The sequence below is a fragment of the Amblyomma americanum genome, chromosome 1 (assembly GCF_052857255.1).
Source record: "Amblyomma americanum isolate KBUSLIRL-KWMA chromosome 1, ASM5285725v1, whole genome shotgun sequence".
Taxonomy (NCBI): Eukaryota; Metazoa; Arthropoda; class Arachnida; order Ixodida; family Ixodidae; genus Amblyomma; species Amblyomma americanum.
The window spans coordinates 264,324,205-264,332,308 of record NC_135497.1 but is presented as its reverse complement, the minus strand read 5'-3'; the positions used below and the strand labels follow the sequence as shown (position 1 = coordinate 264,332,308).

General features: G+C 49.7%; 1 pseudogene; it reads left to right on the top strand.

The window, feature by feature from the left end:
- Window positions 1-7,471: 7,471 nt before the first annotated feature.
- On the top strand, window positions 7,472-7,601 carry LOC144116674 (U2 spliceosomal RNA; annotated as a pseudogene).
- Window positions 7,602-8,104: the final 503 nt, after the last annotated feature.

Genomic DNA, 8,104 nt, shown 5'->3' with positions numbered 1-8,104 from the left:
AATACGGCATCTCATTCTTCCTTTCTTCATCACCCCCTCCTTTATCCCTTCCCTTACGGCGCGGTTCAGGTGACCACCGATATATGAGACAGATACTGCGCCATTTCCTTTCCACACAAAAACCAATTATTATTATTTCAATTTCCTTCCCTTACGGCCCGGTTCGGGTGTCCACCGAGATATGTGAGACAGGCGTCCTTTCCTTAAATTGTCGGACGGGCCACTCGCGGCGCAGAACGGATGTTGGCGTTCCATGGACACCTTGGCAGCGCTGCACCACGCTGTCGCGCCTCACTCTTAAAGACGAAGCTTAAGCGTCCTCCAAATTTTTCTTCTCTAATTACCTCCTTTATTCTTCCCTTACAGCGCGGTTCAGGTGTTTGCCATTATCTGAGACAGACCGCGCCATTTCCTTTCCCCAAAAATAAACTTTTCCTTGCGGCCGACTACTGATCCGGCTTCTGGTCCAAGGTTCCCAGGTTAATAATAATAATATTAAAAATAATAATAATTGGTTTTGGGGGAAAGGAAATGGCGCAGTATCTGCCTCATATATCGCTTTACACCTGAAACGCGCCATAAGGAACGGTATAAGGAATGGAGTGAAAGAAGAAAGGAAGAAGGAGGTGCGGTAGTGGAGGGCGCCGGAATAATTTCGACCACCTGGGGATTTTTAACGTGCACTGACATCGCACAGCACACGGGCGCCTTAGCGTTTTTCCTCTATAAAAACGCAGCCGCTGGTCGGGTTCGAACCCGGGAACCCCGGATCAGTAGTCGAGCGCCCTAACCACTTAGCCACCGCGGCGGGTCTTTGAAGGGCCGGCCTTCGCCAATACGGTACCAATGTTGGGCAAATTACCTGTGCTGCTTGGGTATGCCCCCTTCCTTTGCTTAAAGCCATCGCCGTCTAGAACATTGTCAACGCCAACGCCAATGAACACAGTGAACGCCGATGTCTTTCGCTTTGTATATCCTGGATTAGCTGAGCTAATCCACATTACATTTTTCCTTCCTTCTTTAAGAACCCAATTCCCAAACAAACGGCCTTGAGCCTCCCTTAATGAACAGCTCATCCATACATACATTAATCAGAATTGTTGGTCTCGGGAGCCTTTGCTCCTCTTAAACAAATCGATAGAACAAGAGCGACTATTGTCGCCTAAGGGCCCCAAACAATATCAATAGACAGTGCCCATGACACAGTGTTAATTCTGTTCAAGGAAGATACTGGCCTCATATCTTCATGCAGTAGTGCCGAACGGTCGTACAAGCAATGGTTGTTCTTAAGCTTTTGCTTCTTGAACTGCACAATATACGTGAGATGTCAGCGCACATCGCATAGCCTTCAATTATTGCGCCCCTTCCGAAATTCTTTTAACCCAATTTTACTTTATCAGAGTAGCCTGAAGGATAAGCTTACTTTCTGCCTTCATTCGCTACCTTAGTCATCAATGCTTTGATGGCAACGGTCAGGTGTCCACTTAGTGTGCGGCAGTTGTCGCGTTTTTTTCCTTATAAATAATAATAATAATCGGTTTTTTGGGAAAGGAAATGGCGCAGTATCTTTCTCACATATCGTTGGACACCTGAACCGCGCCGTAAGGGAAGGGATAAAGAAGGAAGCAACGAACGCATTCTTTGTCGTTTGAAGGCGGCCGTGCACCTGCACGAGCCTGCGCGGTAACAAATGAGTAGCTCAAGAGCACTGCCAGGATAACAGAAAATATACATTTGTTTCAGGAAAGCAAAAACGCAGTAATTTTCTCACTCGCGCTGTACACTTCATTCGATGTCTTTTTTGTTTCGAGGAAATGAAAGGTGCCGCAACTGTCGTTTATCAGTGGACCCCACAACGGGTACCAGGGGGACGTTCTTCTCTGCGTTTCTAATCGCCGCGATGGCTCAGAGGTTAGAGCGCTCGGCTACTGATCCGGAGTTCCTGGGTTCGAACCCGACCGCGGCGGCTGCGTTTTTATGGAAGAAAAACGCTAAGGCGCCCGTGTGCTGTGCGATGTCAGTGCACGTTAAAGATCCCCAGGTGGTCGATATTATTCCGGAGCCCTCCACTGCGGCACCTCTTTCTTTCTTCTTTCACTCCCTCCTTTATCCCTTCTCTTACGGCGCGGTTCAGGTGTCCAACGATACATGAGACAGGTAAGTAAGTAGGTAGGTGAACACTTTATTGATGAGCCTTATGAATGAGTTAATGTCTGGGATTGCTCTAGCTCTTGATCCCGGGTGGTGGCCAACAGTCGGTAACGTGAGGCAACCTGTCCAGCCCTCTCTAACAGCCGCCATTGTGAGGCTGGTTCGGAACTGGAGACCGCGATTTCCCAATCCTCTTCGTCCGTGTGGTTCCAGCGAGATGGTGGTTGGATGTCTCGGCAGAGATTAAAATGTGGTCAATGTTCACTCTCGGAGCCCCACAAAGAGAGCATTCGGGTCTGTATTGGCCTGGGTGGATAAGGGCTAACAAAGCCGGTGAAGGGAATGTCTGAGCCTGGAGCTGTCTCCGGGTAGTTTGTTGTTCTTTCGGCAGGTAGATGTGTGTGGGGGGGGGGATAGACGAGCATTTTCTCTCTGTAATGGAGGGTTATTTCATGATAGGTGACGAGCCGGTCCCTAGCGCTACCCCGGTCAACGGTCTGCCCTGCTCGGCTGACGTACACTCGAGGAAGAGAGTGGGGCACTTCGTTGCTGGGGTTGCCTGCGTGGGCTGGGACCCAAACTTTTTGAAGTGGTCAGGGTTCTGAGGAGCAAGAATCGAGAATTTTTCGCGTGATAGAATGAATCTGTCCCCTAGCAAAATTCGTGATTGCTGTTTAGAGTCACTCGGAATGAGTGTTGCAGCGGAGGAGAAAATGACAAGCGCTGTGGCTGCTTCTTCGGCTTCAAGTGAGGATGTTGTCTTGATCGAGCACGAGGCTTGGTGTTTAAGGTTATGCGATGCTACAGTCTTGGCGTAGGCCGAATTGTGGATGTACTCTGCCGCGTCCACATAGACCGCGTCTTGGTAGTTTGCATGAGCTTTATGTAAAGCCTTCGCACGAGCTTCGCGTCTGGCCTGGTTGTGAACTGGGTGTACATATTTGGGAAACGGGTGAACTATGGGTCTGTCCCTGATGTGTGTCTGGATGGCGTGTGTGTTGTTTGGGGGTGGGCGTGGACCTGTGGGTTGAATCTTTAGAGAGGCAAGAATGTGTCTACCTGTATTTGTGCAGGAGTCTGTCACACTGAGCCGTACGATTAGCTTCAGTTATTTCTTGCAGTGTACTGCGTACTCCCATACGTCGGAGATGGTTGGTGGGAGCTCGTCGTGGGAGATTTAAGGCTGACTTGTATGCGTGTCTTATTAGTGCATCTGCTTTCTCCTTTTCCGCCTTTCCGAGGTAGAGGTCGGGAAGAGAGTAAACCATCCGACAAATCACGAAAGCCTGCACCAGCCGCCCCAGGTTATGTTCACGCATGCCTCGGTGCTTGTTGACTATTCTTCTAATCAGTCGGATAGTTTGAGATGTCGTGATTGTAAGTTTGGAGATGGTCTCCGTATTGCGTCCATTGTTTTGTAAGTACATGCCTAGGATCCGTATCTTTTCAACCTCTGGCACTGGTAGACCATTGACCTCGACGTGTATGGAGGGGTTTTCTTTCCTGTTGCGGTTCGGGGTCGGGTGGAGTAGCAAGACTTCAAACTTAGCAGAGGAGCACACGACTCCTATAGAGGCTGTGAACTCCACTACCACGTCCGCACATGCTTGAAGGGTTTCTTCCATGGTCCTAACATTGCCCATGGTGGTCCACAAGGCAATGTCGTTTGCATAGAAGGAGTGGGAGAGGTTTGGGATGCGCTGTAGCTTGCGAGCCGTGGGAATGAGAGTGATATTAAAGAGTAGGGAGATAATACTGACCCCTGGGGTGTCCTCCGGCTGCCCAGAGAGAAGGAGGGGGACTCTATAGGGCCTAGTTTATTGCCGCTGTGCGGTCTCGTAGGACAGCTGCTATGTAGGTATGTGTTCCAGTCCCGACTCCTAGATTGGATAAGGCATCCAGTATGGCTGTGTGTTGGACATTGTCAAACGCCTTAGTGAGGTCTAAGGCTAGCAGCGCTCGTGTGCGTTTGCAATGTTTGGTATGGAGGATTTCTTCTGAAATTTGAAGCATTGCGTCTTGTGTTGATAGATGGCTTCGGAATCCCAGAATTGTGTGGGGAAAGAGCTCTTTTGTCTGCATGTAATTTTGAAGTCTGTTTAGGATTACGTGCTCAAATAGCTTTCGCAAGCATGAGGTGAGATAGTTTGGCCTGAGATTTAAAAGGTCCAGAGGTTTTCCGGTCTTGGGGATGAAAGTGACCCTCAGGTGGGTCCACTCGGAAGGAAGAGTGCCTTCCTTCCAGTGCTTGTTGAAATGTTCTGTAAGGGCTTGGATGGAGTTCTCGCCCAGATTTCGGATCATTTTGTTTGTGATCCTGCCTGCTCCTGGCGCAGACGTGGTGCGAAGTTTGAACATTGCTGCTCTAACCTCCCTCGTTGTTATGTCCGCGTCGAGCTCAGGATTTTCTACGCCCAAGTAGGAAGGGAGGGGTAATTTAGGAGTCTTTGTGATGTGCCTGTCTTTGAGATTCTGGATCAGGGTATCATCATTCATACCTATTCTGTGAATGAGGCGCATTACATTACGCTGTTGGGTGCTCTTCGTGTTGTGGGGTTCTAAGAGGCAGAGTACAAATTTCCATGTTCCATGTATCCCTTAGGCCCAGGTTGCCCTCCATGCGGTTGCATAGCTGTCCCCATTGCTGACGGGTTAGTTATGCCGCGTGTGTCTCTATTTCCTTGATCATGGCTGATATCCTTAACTTGAGTGATCTGTTGTGTTTGTTACGAAGCCATCGGTTTTGCAGGCCGGAGTGGGCCTCCCACATGTGGAGGAGTCTGCTTCGACCGCGTCCGATCCCTGATTGCTCGGGATCTCAGATGTGGCTGTAGCGACGTCCTTTGTGAGTCCTGCCACCAATCTCGCAAGGTGATTGATTTTGGGTGGGGGAGTCGTTCCGGAGGTTCCAAAACTTGTCCCAGTCTGTGATCTGCACCTTCTTTTTCGTGAGGGGGTGATTGAGTTTAGCGAGAGTGAGGTTTGAATTATGTAGTGGTCGCTGCCTAGGGAGGTCTGTGTGTGCGACCACTGACACTGTGTGATTTTTTTGTGAGTGTGAGATCGGGGGTGATGTGTTGCACGCTGTTACCGATGCGAGTATGCTGTTGCGGAACATTGACAAGGGTGAATTCCTCGTTCCGAATTAGTGTGCTGAGCTGTGCTCCTTTCCTGCAGTTGAATTTGTACCCCCCGCTGACGTGTCTGGCGTTAAAGTCACCAACCACTATAAGCGGGTGTTTAGCACTGATAAGGAGCGCTTTGCGTATGACAGCGAGGAGGGGCTGCTTTGCCTTTCGGGCTGCTGTATGTGTTGAGGATGTATAGGCTATTGTTATTTCTAGTTTTAGGAAGGAGATCTATTAGGTGAAAATCTGTCTTCAACATCTATGGGGTGATCTGTAGCGGTGTATGCTCTGTGAACAAGGGTTGCTACCCTTTGTGTGGGTTTGTTCATTGGAGTGTGGGGAGTGTAGTTGACTATTTTGACAGGAGCTTGAGTTTCCTGCAGTGCGAAGACTGTGGGGACTTCTGTGTCGGAGAGAGATTGAATGTGGAGTTGCAGATTGCTTCGCTTGGAGCGATATCCTCTGCAATTCCACTGCCACACTCGAAGTTCCTTCTGGTTTGCTGCCATCATTTACTGGTCTGGAGGCAAATGGGTTGTATTAGATATATCTGGGGGGAACACTTGGTCTAATTTGATCTGCACCTGAGCAGCGATGGCGTCGTGGGCGCTTGATCTCTGCTCAAGTGTCGTCATTCTGTTTTTGAGATTGCTGAACCATGTGCTGATGTCTTTGGTCATGACTTCTAATTTCTTTTTCCATTTTCGGCTAAAGGGTAGTGATCGCGTTGATCAGGGTTCCTAACATTGTGACTTCCTGAGTGGCAGTGTCTTCTTTTGTTCTGCGCTTAGCAGGAGTGCTTTGGGTGGGTGAGTTCGGTGTGCTAACTACCGAACTGAGAGAGGGGATATCTTGAGAAATTTCAATTTTCTCTGTTGGTGGGATTCTTTTGTAGCAGCGATTGAATTTGCTTGCTAAGGCTATCGATTCGTTGACTCTTGAGTTGAATTTGCTCGTTCTGCTGTTCGAGCTGTGCTTTAAGTTGAATATTCTCACGGACACGAGAAGGAAATCGCGGACCCCAACTGACCTGTTTCTCAGATGTGGACTGTCCGGTCTTTCCTTGATTCTCAGACGTGGGCTGTCAGGTCAAGGGTGAGAATGACTCGGACCGGGACCGGGACCGGTGACGGGAGTTGGCGCTTCTTCTCGAGCTTGATCGCTGCCTGCGGCGGGATTCCAGGAGGGTTGCGTTCTTTGTCGTATCTTGTTTGGGTGTAGGCCTTTTGTTGCCCGCTCGGTTGAAACGCTGCTTGCTGCAGTCCTTGGAGCCCGTGAAGTGGGATTCATTGCAGATGATGCATTTGGCTGCGCATGTGGGTGGCCCGACTGGTGGATCAGTCTCTCCACAGCGCTGGCAGAGATTTTGCTTGTGTTTGACACAGACCTCTCTTCTGTTACCGGCTTGCCGGCAGATGATGCATGCCTCGGCTTTCGCCAGGAAGAAATAGCACTTATATACGGATCCGTAAAAACGTAGTTGATTAGGATCCGACTTTGTGTTTACGAAAGTGAGGAGTATGGACTTAGTCTTGTCCAACTGTCTTGTGTCTGTAAAGTCATACGAACAACTTTAGTTGAAAGTCTAGTCCTTGAACTATCTTTTCAGGCGTCTGGTCGTAGATAGCGTTGTAGAGAACGCCTCGGATGGCGTTGTCTGGTTGGGCGATGTAGGCCTTTAATGAGTAGGTCATGTTGGGGATTTGAAGAGACTGTAACCTAACGTAGCGTTCCGCTCTGTTCTCTGATGGGGTGCTGATTGTGAAAGAGTTGTGTCGAGGATTTATGCGTATGGCGTATTGTTGACGTACTGCCTCTATGGGGAGTTTCAGGGCGGCGCATACCAGGGATAGGATGCTGCCTCCATTGTGTTTTCGGAGATCTAGGCCGTCGCTCGGGCGGTAGATGATTTTCAGCCTGACGCTCTATAGTTGGTGGAGAATACTTGCATTGCTTGGGCTGGGCCGGTGTGGCGGGTCCGTCCGGTGGCTTGAGAGGCGAGCTCGAGGTGGCGGGCTCGTGGAGCGGTGCTGGGTACGCCAGTTTAAGGGATGTGAGGGCAGAGACTCAATAAACAACTCCGCCTGCGCCTTGCCTCCATCACGAAGGAAGCTCAGCAATATTCCATCCAACTTGCCCACAAAATTGGGTACAGTTCTGTGCCGCCTTAAAAGGAACCCCCAGTACTTCTCAAACCTGGTCCCATTTGGACCCAAGATATTAAACTTATTTTTGGAAATATGGCGGAGGGCTTGAAGCTTGCTTCGCCTCCGCCACAGGTTGGCCGCGTATTGCACTGCCTCCGGGATCGGCCAGGGACATATAGCGCGCGTCTTTTCTATCCCATCTTTCAACTCTCCTACTTTCAGCACGTAGTAGCAATTGTGGCTCAGCTTGAGCCAATGGGCAGGCCTGTGCACTTTACTTTTCATTCTTCCTGACAACAACAGCAAGCAAGCAAACAAACCTGGTCCATCCTCCGCAGTCTCATTGAACCCGACAAAGCCAAATCGGCCACAAATCGTACACTCTAAACAATAGCTCAACAATTCCATGGGACCGACAAGGAACTCACGGACGCTTTGCGGTCGCGTTACATTGATGGCACTACAATACCACCTTGTCCAAACACCTACAACGGCCTTCCGAACACCACGCTTGATGCCCCAATAACAATAGCCGAGGTACAACCCGCAGCCCGTGCATCGCAGCGCAACACAGCTCCTGGAGCGGATAAAATCACAAATGCTATTATTTGTAATCTCAGTCATGCGCATATCCAAGCCATCACTGACTACTTCAATGATAAACTCTGGCAGAAGGGA